Here is a 19,434-nt window from a genome sequence, read left to right on the forward strand (position 1 = left end):
GCAGACTTAGAAATTAAAAAGAAAAAAAGGCGACAATAAAAAGTGTTGAGGTCCATCTCTAGGCTAACCTGGGTGAGTAATTTAGTGGTTAACATAAACATAGCATTAGATACGTCAACCGGTCTCCTTATGTTTGTTATTTTAGAACTGAAAAAGCAGCAAGTTTTTTTCATATTGTGTACAAAATTTATTTATTATATAAATTTTTTTTTTTACATATTTTTGTTCATTAACTAAAATTTTTACTTCTGGACATGGAAACTACAGCTAGTGAAAATCGATCTGAATCTATCAACAGCAAGACACTGTCTCCAGAACTTGATAGGAATAATATCCACCACAGAATTTTCGTCAATCGTAGCCTGCATTTGGAAAAAATTAAATTTTTTGGTTTTGACATGGACTACACTTTAGCAGAGTACAAAAGTCCCGAATATGAAGCACTTCAATTTGATTTAACAAGGGACAGGCTCGTCTCCATTGGATATCCTCCACAGATTAAATCCTTTCAATACGATCCAACTTTTCCAATTAGAGGCCTATGGTTTGATAAAACTTACGGAACTCTTAACAAAGTAGACGCCTATGGTAACATATTGGTTTGCATTCATGGATTCAAGTTCTTAAAAGCATCAGAGATACATAATCTGTATCCAGATAAATTCCTCCATCTTGACGAAAGGAGAATTTATGTTATGAACACACCATTTAACCTCCCCGAGGCTTGCATGTTGGCCTGTTTGATTGATTACTTCACCAACTCATCTGAATATGTTTCTGGAAGAAACGGAATTAAAGGTGGAGATATCTTCATGTCTTACGCCTCAATTTTTCAAGATGTGAGAGATTCCATTGACTGGGTACATGCGTACGGAACGCTGAAGGAGGAGACTGCTAAAAATCCAACTACATATGTGGTGAAGCATGAAAAGCTGCCTATACTCTTTGATAATATGCATAAAGCTGGGAGGAAATCTTTCCTCGTCACCAACAGTGATTACGTCTACACATCGCAGATTTTGACCTATTTGTTCGATGTTCCATCAGGAAACGGAAGAGATTGGAAAGAATATTTTGACTACATAGTCGTTGATGCCAAAAAACCGGTCTTTTTTGGCGAGGGCACCATGATGCGCCAGGTCGACGTTGAAACAGGCTCTCCCAGAATTGGTGTTCACGTTGGGCCCCTTTCTCCTGGTCAGGTATATTCTGGGGGCAGCTCGGATGTTTTTAAATCTCTTATAAAAGCCGGAGCGAAGGGTGTGCTGTACGTAGGTGATCACTTATATGGTGACATACTGAAATCTAAGAAATGCCGTGGTTGGAGAACTTTCTTATTAGTACCAGAGCTTGAAAAGGAAGTTCGGGTCTGGGGATCAAAAAGTGATCTGTTCCATAAAGTTCAAGATTTGGATGTTCAGCTTAGCGATACTGGCGAGGAAATGGACTCTGCCATAGGTCAGCTGACTCGCGATGAGTCTTATGGTATCTTAGGCAGTACTTTTAGAAGTGGTTCCAGGCGGACACACTTTGCCAGTCAAGTTTGTCACTATGCTGATTTGTACTCTAGCACATTTATGAATCTGATGTACTATCCATTCAGTTTCATGTTTATCGCTCCTCTAATGTTCATGCCTCACGAATCGACAGTACAAGAAAGGAATACCAAATATCGAAAAACTTGATAAAGAATACACCTTTAGAAGAAGGCTTGGCTTAGTGAAAGTAAATTGCCGCTAAAATAAAGCAATTAAATCAATTGATTACGCGAATTTTTTTTTTATTGCTCTCAGCACTATATCGTGCGCCAGCGTAACTGGGCAATTTTTAATCGAATTAATAAATCTTATGATTATTCACCTTATTCCTGACGGAGGTTCTCTCTATTATCAGTAGATGGCAGCACAATGAGAGGCTTTTATAACTTCTTAATGATACGAATGCATTGATTTATACTAATCTGAGAGGCTATGACGTCATAAGAGGACTACAAGACTTTCGGTTTGAATTTTAGTTTTTTTTAGGAAACTGAGTAAATAGGTACAGTTCAATGAAGTATTTTTTTCTCATTAGTTGAAATTAAAATAATGCCCGGGAACTTACATAAAAACAGACAATCGTTACATGGTGGTTTTAGAACCTAAAGCAAACAAAAATCATGACCAAATTAATAATAAAATAGAGTTGGTACAACCCCCTGCTCGCTGCGCTCGTCAGACCCCAGAAATACTTACTCAGTTTCCTTCGATTCTAGTTTGCTTTGCTCTCTCTTTGGATACGTATGTAGTTCAATCTAGTTTTGCATGCTGGTACTCTTTCTAAAATTAAGTTCTAATTATCTCCAACATATTAATCCAACGAAACATCTGATTCATAAACAATTCATTTAGTAGTTTATGTACAGTGCACAAAAAAAGGACCACTCTGAATAACTTTTGATCCAATGATCCGATTTTCGCGGATTCAATCTTAATGGCAACCTCAAATATGATAAGTGCAAGGCCAGGATAGCCTGGTTGGTAGGGCGCTGGGCCTATGTCCAAGAGTTTGTGAGTTCAATTACCGCCGGCCGAAGACTCCCCGTGTAGTAAATGGCGACTGATGCACGTTAAATCTGTCGAGTCGAAAGTCCTTTGTTAATTATAATTTCTAATACTCAATAGATGGCGCTCTGCGCAGCAATGTAAAAACATTAGTTTCTAATCAGTTTCCTCCATGACACTGTACCATCATCATCATCCTTCTTGTTATTAAATATATTTTATGTTAAAAGGCGTTTGTAATGATTGAAACCCCGAGATCTGAGAGATCATATCACCGTATTTAATATCCTTCATGTTCCCATAACAAATCAATACATATGGGGGTACTGATCCAGGAGTTTCCTTGGCTGCTGGATTGGGTTCAAAATTACAAGGCTACGGAGTTGAACATTAGTAGTCGTAAACCCGATATTGGGTCGGCTGTTCAACGACGGATATAAAATATAAAATTAATAAGTTCAGACGAAGTTACAAATTTAAACACAAAAGTGCACTTTATCTGAAAGAACATACCTTTTTTTCGACTGATTCGGATTTCTGACCCCCTAAATATAGGGGATAGCTGCAATCTGTGCAATATGGTTCCAATAATTTGGTCAGAAGAGTGCTCCAAAGCTTGGATCCCTTAATGTTAATTTTACTTTTTGCGTATTTTCTATACCTCGGAAACTTTCTAATCTAATTGAAAAATTTTTGCTCACAATTATAAAGTTTGTTTGTTCAAAAGGTAATTCTATGCATAAAAATAATTTTTTGCAAATATATTTCTCATCATTTTATTTAATAATGGTCGAAAAGATTTTGAATTGCAGTATTAAAATTTTTTGCATCATTTTAAGGAACATAATTTTACATGCCAAAATACAAAATTTGAGCAAAATTAGTTGAATTAGTTCCTGAGAAATTTAATTTTAAATGCCTGAATTTTTTGAAATTAAGTTTCTCAGATTATCGTAATATAATAAACTAACGTACAAAAGAAAATAATTATAGATAAATAAGGGGTGCACAGTGAGGCATAATATGATTCCCTCGAAAAACCGCAAAATTTAATTAAAAATCTTGATATAAGTCGGACACCCAAGTGATTCTGTATGGTTGAATGGTAGGAAGCATTAAAATTGCTAGTCCCGAGGGTCCGAACCCCGGTCGCTGTCAAATTTTAAATATATTTAGAAATTTTTTTTTAAAATTTTTTTTACGTAAGTAAAATATTCTTTTTTAATTGTGTTTTTAATTAAAGCGTTAAAATTATAAAATTTTTGCCCATACACTGTATAGATAATGCCCTATATTTCCTTTTAATATTAACCTGAAATTTTAAAACTCGGTGAGATATTATACTTTAATATACAACTATTCGAAGTTAAATAATTATTGACAAATTACTGAGGGCATTAATTTATTTTTTAATTTTATAACCGTCGTTGAACAGTCAACCCAATTTTTTGGGTTTACGACTACTGCCGTTTAACTTCGAAACCAATTTTGAACCCGAACAAGGGAACTCCCGATTAAGGTATTGGAAAAAATTTGTCTTCATGGAGTATTCTTTGACGAAACTAATCCGCATTTGCGTTACATGGAAGCGAAAACCACGTAAACCTCCCACGATTAGTCTGAAGCAAGGAGAATCTAACCAATGATTTTTCTACCACTGAGGATATTTTACGTCAGCACTGTGGTCGGTTCATAAAGGGTGCGGAATTCATATCCGTCAGCCATCGTCGGGATTCGCACCCGGTTCACTTAGAACACCCGGTCCATTTAGTTCCCCAGTGAGTGGTATCCAGTGGGTACCACGTGCAGGTGGCAGGCATTAACCCCCTTGTTTTACTACGCGATTGCCTTACTAGGATGCTGTACTTAAATTTAAATCTTTTCTCTTTTTAAGAAATTAGACAAAAGAAAGCATACCTACCTTCTCTGAATAAACAGAATTAAACATGCCTTTTTTCGGAGGATTTGGAATTCTTTTTCTTCTATATATGAAGGGTAGGCACAATACCACAGTAAAGTGAAGGAATCGCTTGAAAAATCAGAATAAAGCACCTTTAAAAATGTTTTTTCTAGTCGACGTTCACTAGTCCATTTCATCAGTAGTCTTCAATAGTTAATTTTATTTTTCAATTACCATTATAATAAATGTTTCATTTAATAACACCAACGTTTTTGAAGTATCACAATATCAATGGTAAAGGATTAAACTTTCGTAATGCTTCCAATAATGTATTTCAAAAATTTTTAAAAATGTTTTTATTTATACAATTAATTAACTGGCATGCAAATATTTCGAAATGAAACAAAAACTTTAAAAATTGCGTGATAAATTTGACTACTAAGGGTTAAAATAGTTTTGTTAATGGAGCAGCAAAAACGACTAACTTAGAAAGCATAACTTTCGAAAGAATAGAGAAATTTTTGGGTTAAATTTTTTATTTATTATGAAAGTGACGCTGCTATGTTTTTCGTTCTTCCTCTTTAGTTATTTGTCTGGTTTTTTATAAAATGTAATCAAAATTACGATAGACCAAAAATTTTGCTTCTAGCATTTAGGACAAACTGATAAATTCTATTGGCATCAGATACAGAAATCTAATTAAAATTCAAGCAATGTAGCTAGTCGAAATTTTGATTCTTGATGAATTTTTTTCACTGCATTAAGAAACAATTTCAACTTCTTTTATATTCACTAGGTACAAATCTATAGAAAATTGCACACTAGTCACAAAGCTGTTAGAATTGTTGATGCAATGAATTGTTTTTGCATTCTTGACGATGTGGCTAAATTGGCGATGAATTCTTTTTATTATAGGAAGGAAACTACAGGGTGTTTATAAAGTCCTGGACCCATTTTGATGTTTAATAACTCATAAAATAATAAAGATAGATTAAAATTAATAACATGAATGGTTATATAGACTCAAAAAGTTTCATGACTCTTGTCAATGAACTTCCACGTGTGCCCCCTTCGTCACACGGAGAATATCAAATCGATAATCAATTTCACGCCAGGTAGCGGCAAGCATGTCGGCATCCACAGAGGCTATTGCAGTTGTAATTCTGACTTTTAGGTCATCAATGTTCGACACAATCCTCCTGTAAACATTGACCTTTATAAATCCCCAACGAAAAAAGTCCAGTGGCGTTATATCAGGTGAACTGGGTTGCCAAGGAATTGAACCTCTTCGCCCAATCCATCTTCCTGGAAAATGGTCACTCAAAGAACTACGAACGATGATACCTCAATGAAGTGGTGCACCATCTTGTTGCAAAAAGACATGTGGCTTCAAACTTCTTCTAGTTGTGGAAATTCGAAGTTTTTCAACATGTCTAAGTATACGACTGACGAGAACGTCTTTTCTGTAAAAAAGAAAGGCCCAATGACTCGGTCGTGCATAATCGAATCTGAATTCGACGAATTCCTTGGCCACCCAGGTCACCTGATATAACGCCGATGGACTTTTTTCATTGGGGATTTATAAAGGACAATGTTTACAGGAGGATCGTGTCGAACATTGATGACCTAAAAGCCAGAATTACACCCGCAATAGCCTCTGTGGATGCAGACATGCTTGCCGCTACCTGGCGTGAAATTGACTATCGACTTGATATTCTCCGTGCGACGAAGGGGGCACACGTAGAAGTTCATTGACAAGGGTCATGAAACTTTTTGAGTCTATATAACCATTTATGTTATTAATTTTAATCTATCTTTATCATTTTATGAGTTATTAAACATCAAAATGGGCCCGGGACTTTATAAACACCCTGTATAGATAATTATATTTTCAACAGTGATAAAACTGTATTGCAATTTTGTTAACTTTAGTTCAAACACGATTCGAAATTACTAAAACTGATAATTTTATTCAGGCGATATTGGGACGATAAATTCTGCTTGTTATTGGCAATATATTTTTATTCGCGAGATAATATGACGATATTTTTTAGATTCATTTTAGATTTATTTTAGATTCTGGATTTATGTACTCAATATTTACAAGTATTTAAGTAACTTAAAAACAAAGTCCAGCTTTTATTTCTGAGCCCCATTTCTCCCTTTTCCTTAATCTACACTTCGTCAGCATCATGTCCATAATGAATCTCATTTCTCACCCAGGAATAGGGGAACAACACGTCTCCAGTCCCTCACCCACTGACCCCCAGTTCATTCAGATGCACAGGAGTGGATTCAGAATCCTGACAGTGGTCAAAATGACCAATATGGTCATTCTAGAGTTAAGATGGTTCGAAATACTTTGCAAACGCTTTTTAAAGTTAAAATCGTTCAAGAAAGTTTCATTTTAATTTCTTGTTCAGAACAATTTAAATTTAAATCGATGCTTATTTTTTTCGATAATAAAATACAAAATAAAATGAAAAAATACAAAATAAGATCAGAAGATAACAGTATCCTTTACATTTTAAGATAAACATAAAAGGAAAATAAAAATGCCTCATATGTTGATTTCAAATGCTTTATTTTCCCTAACTAAATTATGTAATATATGTCACTGTTAACGTTTCTTTTTTGTCAAAAACTGTCACAATTTCAGAAATTCTCATTCTCACTTTCATTTGCGGACGAGTTCTTAAAGAATGAATGATGAGCTTGGTAGATAACTGTTCTGAGTGACATTTTTCATAAAAAAATTTCTGAAAACTCAGCTGAGGAAGTCAGTCTTTGAGTGTTCTTAAAGTGGAAAAAAGTTTCATGTGTGTGTATTTAGCAACAAACACACGAAGTGTATTTAGCAAAAGTACAAGTGTATTTAGCAACAAACTCATGTACTTACAAGGTAGCGTCGTGTAAACAGTTTAAATAAGTGTGAGGGTTTAATACATTTTACCTTAAATCTCGAGTAGGTTACGGACAAGAAATAAACTTAGTTTTTAAAGATTAAGTTTAGTAAAAAGTTTTTCTTCTTCAAAAAATATAGGGTGAAACTAAAAAAAAAAGTAGCTTGTAGATACTGAGCTGAAGAGAATAAGTTTTCAAAAACTTCTAAAACATTTCATAAAACTTCTCAAACGTTTCTAAAACATTTCAAAAACTTCTAAAAAAATTTTTCTTCTCATTATATTGAAATTAAATAAGGAAATTGAAAACAATTTTAAAAATATAACTCTTTTATTAATTTCTGAATTTTTAAACTGATTTTGAGGATTTATCGGGTTTATAAAGCTTTCTTAACATAAACTGTTGTGTATATAATTTTAGATAAGCCAATTTTGCTTTACACGTGTTTTATTTTATTTTATAACCGTCGTTGAACAGACGACCCCATTTTCGGGTTTACGTTTATTAATGTTCATTTTCGTAGACTTGCAATTTTGAACCCAATCCAGAAGACAAGGGAACTCCCGGATCAAGAACAGGGAAAATTTGCCTTCGGGGAGGACATTTTTTGATGGAACCAATCCCCAGTGCGTTACATGGAGAGGAAAAGCACAACCTCTCATGATTAGCCTGACGGCAAGGGAACTCGAACTCATGATCCGTCTACCACTGAGGATATTTTACGTCAGCACTGTAGTCAGTACTAGCCCGATGCAGAATTCGTACCAACCAGCCATCGCTGGGATTCAGACTCGGTACATCTCATTAGAAGGCGAAGGCTTATATCCCCTGTACCACCACGGCACTTTTACACGTGTTAGATTAAGCTTATTTACTACAATTAGATATTTAAGTGAATGCGTTAGGGTCACAGAGAAATTTGAATTATTGAAAATTCTGCTACCAAAGCATTTGCGTACAGTAAACCGTTAAATTTTTCAACTTAAATTTAATTAAGTGTATACTAAAACTTTGATTATAAATTCTTCAACAATACTCTTATTTTTCACTAAAAAAGTTAAATACCCGAAAGTTTTATACGATAATTGCAACAATACTTCACTTTTTAGAAACATTAAGTAAACAGTGCAATTAATTATATTGTAACAATGGTTTCATTTAAGTCACTGTTGACAAAATAAAGTTTAATTGTTAAGATTAGATCTAAAAATTATTAGAACAATTAAAAGCTCATTCTCTTTTGAATGTCACTGGTGAATGTTTTGTTATTCACTGCGATTTATAAAATGCCTAAAAAAAGTGATTTATATCACTTTGCTCTTTTAAACCATTGGTTTAAAGAGCGGAAGAAGTATCCTCGATTACCACGTAAGTGTCAATAACGAACTTATATTTTTAATATATTTTTATTTAAAGGTTTTGACATGATACTATTTGCATTATTATATTATATATTTTGACACGATACATAAGTTTTGGTGACTAATAATTGCTAGCAATTAAGACTCGAGAAGTAATATTGTCTTGATGATATTTTTAATCTGTTTCATTATTAGAAATATATTCACTTTTAGAAAAAGAAAGGCATGAAAATTGTGCGATGAATTTTCGAAATTATGTTAGCACTATTCTCCTAATATAAGCTGAAAGACATTTCCTGATGCATTTAAGAAAAAACAAAAGCAGTTCTTGTAAAACATAATAATTTTATCGCCGATGGACTNATTACAGTTACTACTCATATTGGACCAGCTGGGCTTGAAAATAATGAGAATTTTCAAGCCCCCTTAGGTACCTATATATTTTATCTATAGGTATATTTGGTACGTATATTTATACATTCGCTGGTAACCCAAGTCAAAGCTTTAGATGGTTTTCTATTGGTGGGACAACGTAATCTTGATCAATAATTCCATCATGACCCATTATATTTTTTGATGGTAAACAATATAAATAAACCATCACCCCAAAATAATCCGTTGATCGACCAACATAATCTTGATGATAACCATCAATAATTCCATCATGAACCATTATATTTTTTTGATAGTAACCAGCAGTAAGTGAACATCTACCCAATGTAGGAATTCGAACTGATTTATGATGGTCCAACATAAGAATAGCAACTTGTTTTGATGGTTTGTTCATTTTGAACCATCAGAAATTTCCATCATAGTTTCTAAGAAATCAAATGTTGGAACGATCATGAACCATTGTCACCCCAATGTAGGAATTTATAGTGATTTATGATGAGCCAACATAAAAAAAAACGAATTTTTTTTGATGGTATATTCCTAAGAACCAACAAGAATTCTCACTAAACCATCATGGGAATGTACAGATGGCCCATCATGGATTGTTTGTCCATGAGAATCAAACTTCTCTTAATGGTTAACCATCATAGTATTAAAGTAGTATTTTCCATCATGGAATGATGGCAGTTTGTTGGCATATCAAAAACCCTGAACACGAATGAAAAATGTTGGATGATTGTGATCATCAAACGATGTTGAACCATTATGAATCGCACTGAAACCAACATAAACCATCAAAATTTTTGATTTGATCATCAAGAATTTTGACTCGGGGGAAAATGACCTATGTTATTTTTTAAATACACATGAAAAGAAAATGAATTGCTTATATTTGAATTTATAAATGAGAAAAATTCACTTTTTAAATGTACCAACGGAGTAATTAAAATATTTAGACAAATTATAGTTCAAAAAGGAGTTGAAATATTATGCCATCACGAAACGAGCTTGTGCTTTGCTTATTTTTGATGATCAGAGGAGATGAGGGATATGAGTAATACTTACGTCTGACATAAACGTCAGCTAATTTTTAAAAATTTGTTGAAAAATAAAATCAAAAATGCAACGAAAAAATACACGTGGAAGAATTACAAATTTGGAATAAATGGTAAGAGAAAATTTATTTATAATTTGTAAGAAATTTGAGGTAAGAAAAAATTGGGAAAAAATTTATTTGAAGAGTTTTAGAAGTCGAGAGTTTTGAATACAAAAGATTATAAAAGAATATTCAACTCAAAATTATATAAACTGATTTAAAAAGTAAATTTTGTTAATTTGTATGTTACATCTTTTATTTGAATTTAATGCTAAAATTAGATTGACACAGTGAAATGCTAGCAAAAACTGGTATTTTACGATTATCTCATGTAAGCAATTTCGGAAAGTTGCTTATTCTTGCTAAAAAGTGGAAAGGTAGGTGGGTACTTTACGCCACACTAGAACTACACAATGGGCTATTGGCGACGGTCAGGGAGACATACCTGAGGATGATCCGAAGACATGTCATCGCAATTTTGATCCTCAGCAGACGGCGGTAGAACAGTTTAATGAAGACCGATACCGCGCAACCTCGGTCCCTAAGCAGGCTGATCAGAGTGGTCACCCACCCGCTTACTGACGGCAGTCATTGATACTTTACTTCGGTGTTCTACTGGGAACCGTGTCCTTACGATCAGTCCACTGCGGGACGAAAAGGGGAAGGGAAAAGTACAAAACTAAGCTTAGATAATATTTAAATGGCCTCCATGAGCTGAAATTATCAAATAAATTTCAAAACAGTAGTATAAAAGGTTCTAGCATTACTGAGGAAACACAAAGACACAAACTTTTCCTTTTATTGTTTTAGATATTTTCTGAAATATAAACGAGGCATTTTGTATAAATTTAATTATGATAGTTGTAGAAATGTATATAACTTTTAGCATTGTCTAACTTTTGAAAATCTGTGTCCGATTTGTTTTATGTACATATTTTTTTTTGAATAATGATAAAAATATTACAAACTGGAAAATCCTTTAAACAAGTTTTATAATTTTCTTTTGAAAGTTTTGTGATATTTAATTAAACTTTTGAGTTTTGACAGTTTCTGTCCTAAATATGAAATTGATTATTCTTTGAAACAAGATGTGTTTGCTATAAACAAATGTTCTATTTTTCGATCTTATCTTCCTATTTATTTTATTTCAATTAAAAATTTATTTTCAATTCTAAATTCATTGATCTACAGATGAAAAAAATGGCTTATTTTTTGAAGTATCAGCGTATTTTTATTTCTAAAAATTAAATTTTTTCTTCAAATTTTTAGCCGAGGATGATGTACTGGAAAATGGAGAAAGTGGAGATGAGTCGGAGTATGTATAACTTTTTTTTATTTCGCGTGTTATTTTATATTATTTTATTTTATTACCGTTGCTGAACAGCAGTCCGAAGACTTGTAACTCTGAACCCAATCCAGAAGACAAGGACACACCTGGATCAAGAATTGAGAGAAATTTGCCTTCGTGGAGGAATTTTCGATGGAACTAAATAGCATTTGCGCTACATGGAGAGGAAAACCTCCCACAACTAGTCTGATGGCAAGGGACTCTAACCCATGATCCGTCTACCACTGAGGATATTTTACGTCAGCCCTGTGGTCGGCGCAAACAGGATGCGGAATTCGCATCGACCAGCCATCCCTGGGACACGAACCCGGTTCTCATGATTGAAAGGCAAACGTTCTATCCTGTGAGCCATCACGGCTTCCAGACAAACTATATTAGGTCTTATCGAACTTTTTTTGTAATATTTAGTGTTAATTGGGTAACACATTTAAGATCAATCCTTGAAACCATTGAGATGGGCAGTTGTATGTGAAAGCTCAATTGTTAGAGCAAAATTATTCAGGGTGACATTTTAAATTTTTTTTACCTCACAGCGTTTTGCACTTATATCCTTTTTTTAAACAGTTTTTAAAATGTTATGTTTATAATGTTGGTAAAAATTTACTGCTCTCAAAAATCGATTTTGTATTTGATCAGCTATCATATAAAAAAATGTTTAGGTCATGTTAGTTGCAATAAAGTTATAGTTAAGGAAATTGATTTTAAATGTCATTAGAATTAGCAGAAGATATAAAATGCTGAGAAAAACATATTCGGGTAACATATTTGAGATTAAACCTTGAAACTATTGAGATCGGCACTTGTATGGGAGAGTTCAAGCATTTGAGCAAAAATTATTCAGGGTGATATATATTTTTTTCTCACAGCATATTGCTTTTATATCTTTTTCCGACAAATTTTAAAAAGCTATGCTTATAATGCTGGTAAAAAATTGCTGCTTTTAAAAATCCATCTCTAGAATTTGTTCATATACAATATAAAAAAAATGTTTAGTTCATGTTAGTAGTAATAAAGTTACAGGTAACGAAATTGATTTTAAATGTTATTAAAATTGGCCGAAGATTTAAAATGCTGAAGAAAAATAAATTCGAAATTAAATATGATTTAAAATTAAAGATCAGTTGTCATACATGATATTAACATTTAAAATATTTAGTTAATCCGAGTATTGATCACGTATTAGTATGTTATTGTGTAATTATGTGTGACTATTAATGTATTTATGTTATGTGTTATTGTGTAATATGTAATTGATCAAGTATTAATGCATAGCATGTTCTATTTTTTTCTATTAACAGTGAATAGAATTTTTCAAATTTCGTGTTCTAAAAAAAGTTTTTTGAATCTTCTATTTTTATTATTTTATTATTCTTGACTCTTTGGTTAAGAAATCGATGTCTCATCTGATTAACATAAATATTAAATATCAATATAAATAATTATTTATTGAATTCTATACCAAATTAAAATTTTTAAAAAGTGTTCGTTTATAATTTCAGGTATGATTCCCAGTATTGGGAGGATGAAAATGATAACAGTGCTGAGAACATATGGTAATTTACCTTGTAATTTAATAAATTAAAATTGTTGTGTAAGAGATCTGTACTAATCTGAATACTGTTTATTATCAAGTAAAAATTAATCACTTTTTCAAACTTATTCTTTATATCAATTAACAAATTAGATATACTGACAACTTTATGAATTTATGAAATCGCTTACGGCATAGTGTAGCACAATCGTAGAGTTTTTTTTTTCATTTTGGGTAGATAAATCATTTTCAAAATTTTTTTTATTTGTTATATGAATTAAAAAAATATTTTAAATAAAGCTAACTGTCTTTAACTATATTTTATGTTATAACATTAAATATTCTTAACTTTTTGCTTATTAAATAAATTCTTTTACGGATTGACATATTTGAAAAAAAACTTGCATGATACAATTTATTTCCTGAAACTTTTATTAAATAGTAAATTAAAAACGCTCTTTTATGTGATTTTAGCTTTGATCAAATAATATTGGACGATGAACTGGTGGATAACTTTGAGTTTGATTATAATGGATATGGGGCTTACCCCAACATGAGTAACGAGTTGGATGTTTTACGAAGGTAATTTAGTTTTAAGCTAAAGTTAAACTTTACATTAAAATTATTGAAATGTATAGTGCATATAATTCAAAATATTTTTATGGACTTAATAATATTCAATCCAGATAGATTCTCATTTTTAACATTCAACATATTTGGATGCGATTATTAAATATTACTTTTAAAGAATACTAAAAAAATTTTTTAATTCTGTTTTATCTTATAACCTATGTTATGTTACAACAAAATTGATACATACCATCGTTTCTTCGAATATAAGGCAGTTTATGATTGCATAAACAGAAATAGGCCGTTTAACTAGGTACCTTAATTTAAATTCCAAAAAATTCCTGTCAATTTAGTCAAAATGAATTTCTAAAATATAGGATAAAACGTATGTCAGAGTAATTTGATTTTTTATGGCAAATATTTTCTATATGTACGAAAATAAAAGGAACATGAAAAAGAGGTAGACCATACAAAAGATGGTTGGATTGCGTCGAGAAAATTTCACAACTGTAGGAGTAGAGAGAAGGTGAATTATTCTGTCAAACTGTTCTGATTGGAGAATGCGATTTCAGAACGCCTTACCCATGAACTAGGATGTAGTGCTGATGAAGAAGGTTTTTTAATCGAAATTATAGCAAAAAAGAAAAAAAAATTTCTTAATAAAACATGCTTTTTTAATTTTTATGTATTTTTAGGTATTTATTTTTTTCTTGCCGAGAAAATTTTAGAACTTAAGGTGCAGAGAGATGGCGAATTCTTCTCTCGAAACGTTCTTATTGAAGGAAACGAATTCAAACTACCACCAGGTTGTAGTGTTGACGGAGAAGGTTTTTTAATCGAAATTATAACATAACAAAAAAAAATAAAAATTTTACTCAAATTTTTGTTTTTGTTATTAAGTCAAGGGAAATGACTAAATTTAAATAATAGCTAAACAGACCTGTTAAATTTAATTTTTTTAACAGAGCAATTTAGCTTCTATGTTAAATATATAAATATAACTTAATCCTAAGCTTTATGTAAGTAAAACCATTCCTTTTTTTTTCTAATGATATATTTATTAGTAATGTTTAAATGACTTTTATTTCTATCATTAAAATGCAATAAAGTACAGAATTGTTTTACTGAAAAAAATAATTTATTTCTTATAATTTCAGTTCTGTCCATATTATTTATGATGATCAAAGTGGATTTGATTTGCACCTTGGAGATGGATACAAGGAAAGGAAAACGTAAATTACTTTCTAAATTTCTTTGAATTTCATTAAACTTATTTTTTACATTTAGTTTATGATTTAAAATTTTCTTTCAAGAAAATTTCTTTACAAGTTTTTTTAATAATCCAAAACAATCCCATTTTCAATAGAAGATAAATTTTCAGTATGATGAAGTAAATATGATTTTTCAGGTGTTATTATACTATTTTAATCAATTTATTTCCTTCAGTGATTACACTTTATGAATATTAAAAAAATTCACTTACTCTGACTAACTTAGACAAAAAAGTAACCTGTAACAATTATTTTCCAGAAGAACTTAATATTTATCTTCAGTGCTTAATTTAAATATTAGTTGAACTCTGTGTTCATAAATAATTTTCTCTTTTATATTTATTAAAGACTATTTTAGGAGTTACATTTTCATCTTAAACATTTCTTAGAACAATTTCTTTTTAAAAAAATACACTTTTATAATTTTAGATCCAACCAAATGGTATTGAATGATGAAATGTTGGATGATTTTCAATTTGATTTTAACGCACATGGTGCCTATCCTATCATCAGTTATGAATCGAATGATGCGAAAAGGTATTATTCTTTATGGTTTAAGTAAATAAAATTTGTTATGTATATTTTTTAAATGAATATGCTTTTAATTCTCATGAGTAGTGTGTATTAGTTTGAAATGCAAATTTAAACAAAATAAATGATTAAAAAGAAAAAATTTACAAAAATAAATTAGCCCTAGTCTTATTGATTTGCCAGGGTGCCTGAGGCCGACGTGGCCCTTTATTGTACATTGAACGAGTAGATATCATCAAAGATGATGCAGAGTATGCATGTAAATATACATAAAAAAGATATAGCTAATAAAAATTATACTTTCTGTGTAAAAAAACATAACTACTATACGTCATCTAACGCTTCTTCAATTGTACAAAGCAAAGTTTCCATTTCAAATATAAAAAAAAACATTTGAAGTGCCATTTCAAATCAAGTTGATTTCCGTCAACACTTTACAAATAATTCCATTTCAATTATATATTCTTATCGCATATCGTCATATATATCGCTATATAAATTATCACTATATACACACCATTGAGTTAAACTTAAATGACCAATATCGCATCACACGTGTAAAGAAGTATGCAATCGTCTTCAGGGAGGCATCTTCAATGAGATTCTCATAATCAAAGATTGAATCTAAGTTTGCTGCATTAAAGTTCAACGATTTGTCAAAGAAATTTCGATTCAGTTCGTAAAAGTGGTGATCGTAGCTGTGAATGTCTAGATCCAAGATCCTTTGGTAACATCTCGCAGCCGTGATTTTTCTCAGAATTTTATTCTGTAGTACAGTGAATTTCCTAAGCTCATGTTCGGACATGTTGCATTATACAAAAATAACTTATTTCGCAGAATGAACAAAACCTTCGTTTTTATTCAAATAACAGTTAATAAATTTTCTAAAAGTAAAAACGTTTTGTTTAAAAGTGTATTATATAAATTTTAAAAAAAAGTATTATTATTTACTTACAGCAATATATTTCCCTTCTGTTTATATACACTGATGTAATATGCAAGAAAATGTTTAATTACAAAATGCTAATTGTTTTTCAGAAGTGCAAATGGGGAAGAAGAGTTCTTGAATAGTGAAATGGAGAAGAAAACGTTCAGCTCATTTTTGAGATCTATTTGCTGGGTTTTCTGCTGTTGCTTCAAGGGACAAGCTAATTAATTAATACTTTTGGCTAATATTTTTGCGACCCATTTGCTTTCTTTGCTGCTATTGTTAAAAAAAAGTGGAGAAAGTTCAAAGAATAATAATCAAAATTTCAAGAACTGTAACCTAAATAATAACTGTACCTTCAGGAATTGAAACATTAATAACTATCGTACCACCAAGAACTATGACTGCAATAACAATTTTTAAGAAATGTAGCATGAATAATAGCAATCATCTATGCCATCTATGTATTTGCTGATGTCAACTTTATTTTAATGAAAAGAATTAAATAAACTACTATTTCATAATTATTTATTTTATTTTATTTCCAATGCTGTTGTTGTTGTTAATTTACGCCGCACTAGAGCTGCACAATGGGCTATTGGCGACGGTCTGGGAAACATCCCTGAGGATGATCCGAAGACATGCCATCACAATTTTGATCCTCTGCAGAGGGGATNATACAGACATTATCCTAACGCCGTACAGAGATCAAAAGAAAAGAAAAATACAAATACAGAAAGAGATGAAATATACAAAATACAAAACATCAAACACAAAAATTAAATCAAGAATTTAAATTGAACGAAAGGTCTCTGGCCTCCCAGTATCGGGAGTAGATGCAGTTCTTTGTGAGAACTGAACAGTTGAGGAGATGTTCAGCATTCATCGTCCCACCACTGCGGCAGAGGGGGCAGGCAGGATTATCCACTATTAAGACGGAAAAGATGAGCGCATGAGCAATCGTGCTTGGTAGCAAAACGAAACGCAGCTACAGCACTGCTCCTTGAGCAATCGGGGAGATTAAGGATGTCATTTCTCCACGATTTTTCTATTGTCCGTTCTTTTAGCAATGATATATGATGTGCTGTCTGAATTGCATGATTAATCATTAATGAAGTGAACTTAAAGCTACCCAAGTTGTTTACGGATTTTTTAGTTACTGATGATATGTTTTTTCTTTTGGTTTGATATGTTTTCATGCATGTTTTCATACATCGTTGTCTGTTTTCATACATCGTTGTCTGTTTTCATGCATCGTTGACTGTTTTCATGCATCGTTGTCTGTTTTCATGCATCGTTGTCTGTTTTCATGCATCGTTGTCTGTTTTCATACATCGTTGTCTGTTTTCATACATCGTTGACTGTTTTCATACATCGATGTTTGAAAGCTCGCGCGAAGAGCTTTAAGTGTGCAGTGATAACTGTGGCGATGATCGTCATTTTCCTCCGTTTGTTTTTATTACATCGTGACTCATCGTTTTACTGACATAATGAATATGAATACGTATGTGATTGGAGAATCGAAGCGTTGTTGAATATTTTAGTTATGGAAGGGTTTTCTTTTAATTGTGTGTGCGCAAATTCTGTTGATTTTTTTTTACAAAATAAAGGGCAAAGTTAATCCAGCCGTTTAAGGTTTTTTAACCACTATTTTGCAGATATCCATGTCTTTAAATATTGAGAAATAATTACAAAAAAAAAATGCAACGTTGTTTATAAAAAAATGCAACTAACTAATTGCGCATTTACGCAGTACTAAATGTAAAGCATTAATGAACCGAAACATCGTGATGCATTAAAATATCACGATGTTAGCGTGACGATACATCACGATGCCAAAATCTTAACATCGCACAGACCTAGTGGAGACCCACTAGTTTTAAATACCTAAAACTTCACTTACTTTCCTTTGTACGCCTCCCCTTATCCTCGAGGAAAATAGTGGTGATTTGGGGGGAGAATTTAATTTCTTCTAGACAGTCACGTGATGCATATTTTCAGATATGTTTCTACATGGTGAATTGAATGAGATTTGAGAAGATAGAACCAATAGTTTATAATAAGAAATGTTTATAATAAGAAATGAATGTTTATAATAAGAAATTATGCTAGTACGCATAGTACGCAACTGATACTGAAACCTAGTCAAGTAAGAACATTAAATTAAATGAGAATATACACAAGTAAAAAAAATCTTGCAACTAATAAAAAGATGGAGAAATCATCATGGAGAAATCTTCAGAGGAAGACAGTGGCCCACATTGGGCTATCTGCCCAAGTATGTTGATGATGATAATACACAAGTAAATCTAACAAATAGTTCAAAAGTTGCAAGAGTTTTTATGCGAGCATGCAATAGTATGAAAGGTACTGCTTTTGTCACATAATTTTGATTTCTTGCTATCCTGGAATTTCAATGATTTTAATAAATTATATTCTAACAGAAATAAATCGCTTTCTGTCAGGGTTTTACTTCTTGCGATTACTCTTTTATAATATGACATGTGCGTAAATTGCGAGGAGGGTCATCTTCTGGAATAAGAACTCGTTGTTAACTGCAACGAGTAATATAGTAATGAATAATAATAAATACTGCAAGAGAAAAACAATTATAATACTGGAGATAATAAATTACTGCTTACGTACTTTATTTTTTGCTAACTGTATTCTCCATGCGGTATGCTGCCTTTCAAATATAGGATAAACAAGGGACACTTGAGCCGTTTTTTACAAAATATTTTTTTCTTGTTAACATCTCAAAATTTCTAAGATGATATTTTTTCGCATCTCATGTTTGTCAACTGTTAAAATAGTTTTAAAAAAATATACTTCAATTATAAGCTACTCATTTCATTAAATGATTTTTTGTGAGTGTACTGTTTGTAAAATTAAAAGATAACATCCTGAATTACTTGGGTTCCAATGACATGATTTTCATGACTTAAATACCGATCAAAAAGACTCAAAAGGGGAACCTCAATTATGCAACTAATCAGTGTTAACTATCAATCAAGGTAAAGAATGAAGGAATCTATTAAGTTAGAGAATGAATGAGGTG

The 19,434-nt window shown here is 31.8% G+C and overlaps 1 long non-coding RNA gene and 1 pseudogene across 1 annotated transcript; both read left to right on the plus strand.

Moving 5' to 3' along the window:
- Positions 1-87: 87 nt before the first annotated feature.
- Positions 88-1,751, plus strand: LOC107447400 (cytosolic purine 5'-nucleotidase pseudogene; annotated as a pseudogene).
- Positions 1,752-14,749: 12,998 nt separating this feature from the next.
- Positions 14,750-16,616, plus strand: LOC139426650 (uncharacterized). Its single transcript, XR_011637881.1, has 3 exons — positions 14,750-14,878; positions 15,347-15,454; positions 16,487-16,616. It is a non-coding gene; the product is annotated as an uncharacterized lncRNA (long non-coding RNA).
- The last annotated feature ends 2,818 nt before the right edge of the window (positions 16,617-19,434 follow it).

The sequence above is a fragment of the Parasteatoda tepidariorum genome, chromosome 10, assembly GCF_043381705.1.
Source record: "Parasteatoda tepidariorum isolate YZ-2023 chromosome 10, CAS_Ptep_4.0, whole genome shotgun sequence".
NCBI classification, from domain to species: domain Eukaryota; kingdom Metazoa; phylum Arthropoda; class Arachnida; order Araneae; family Theridiidae; genus Parasteatoda; species Parasteatoda tepidariorum.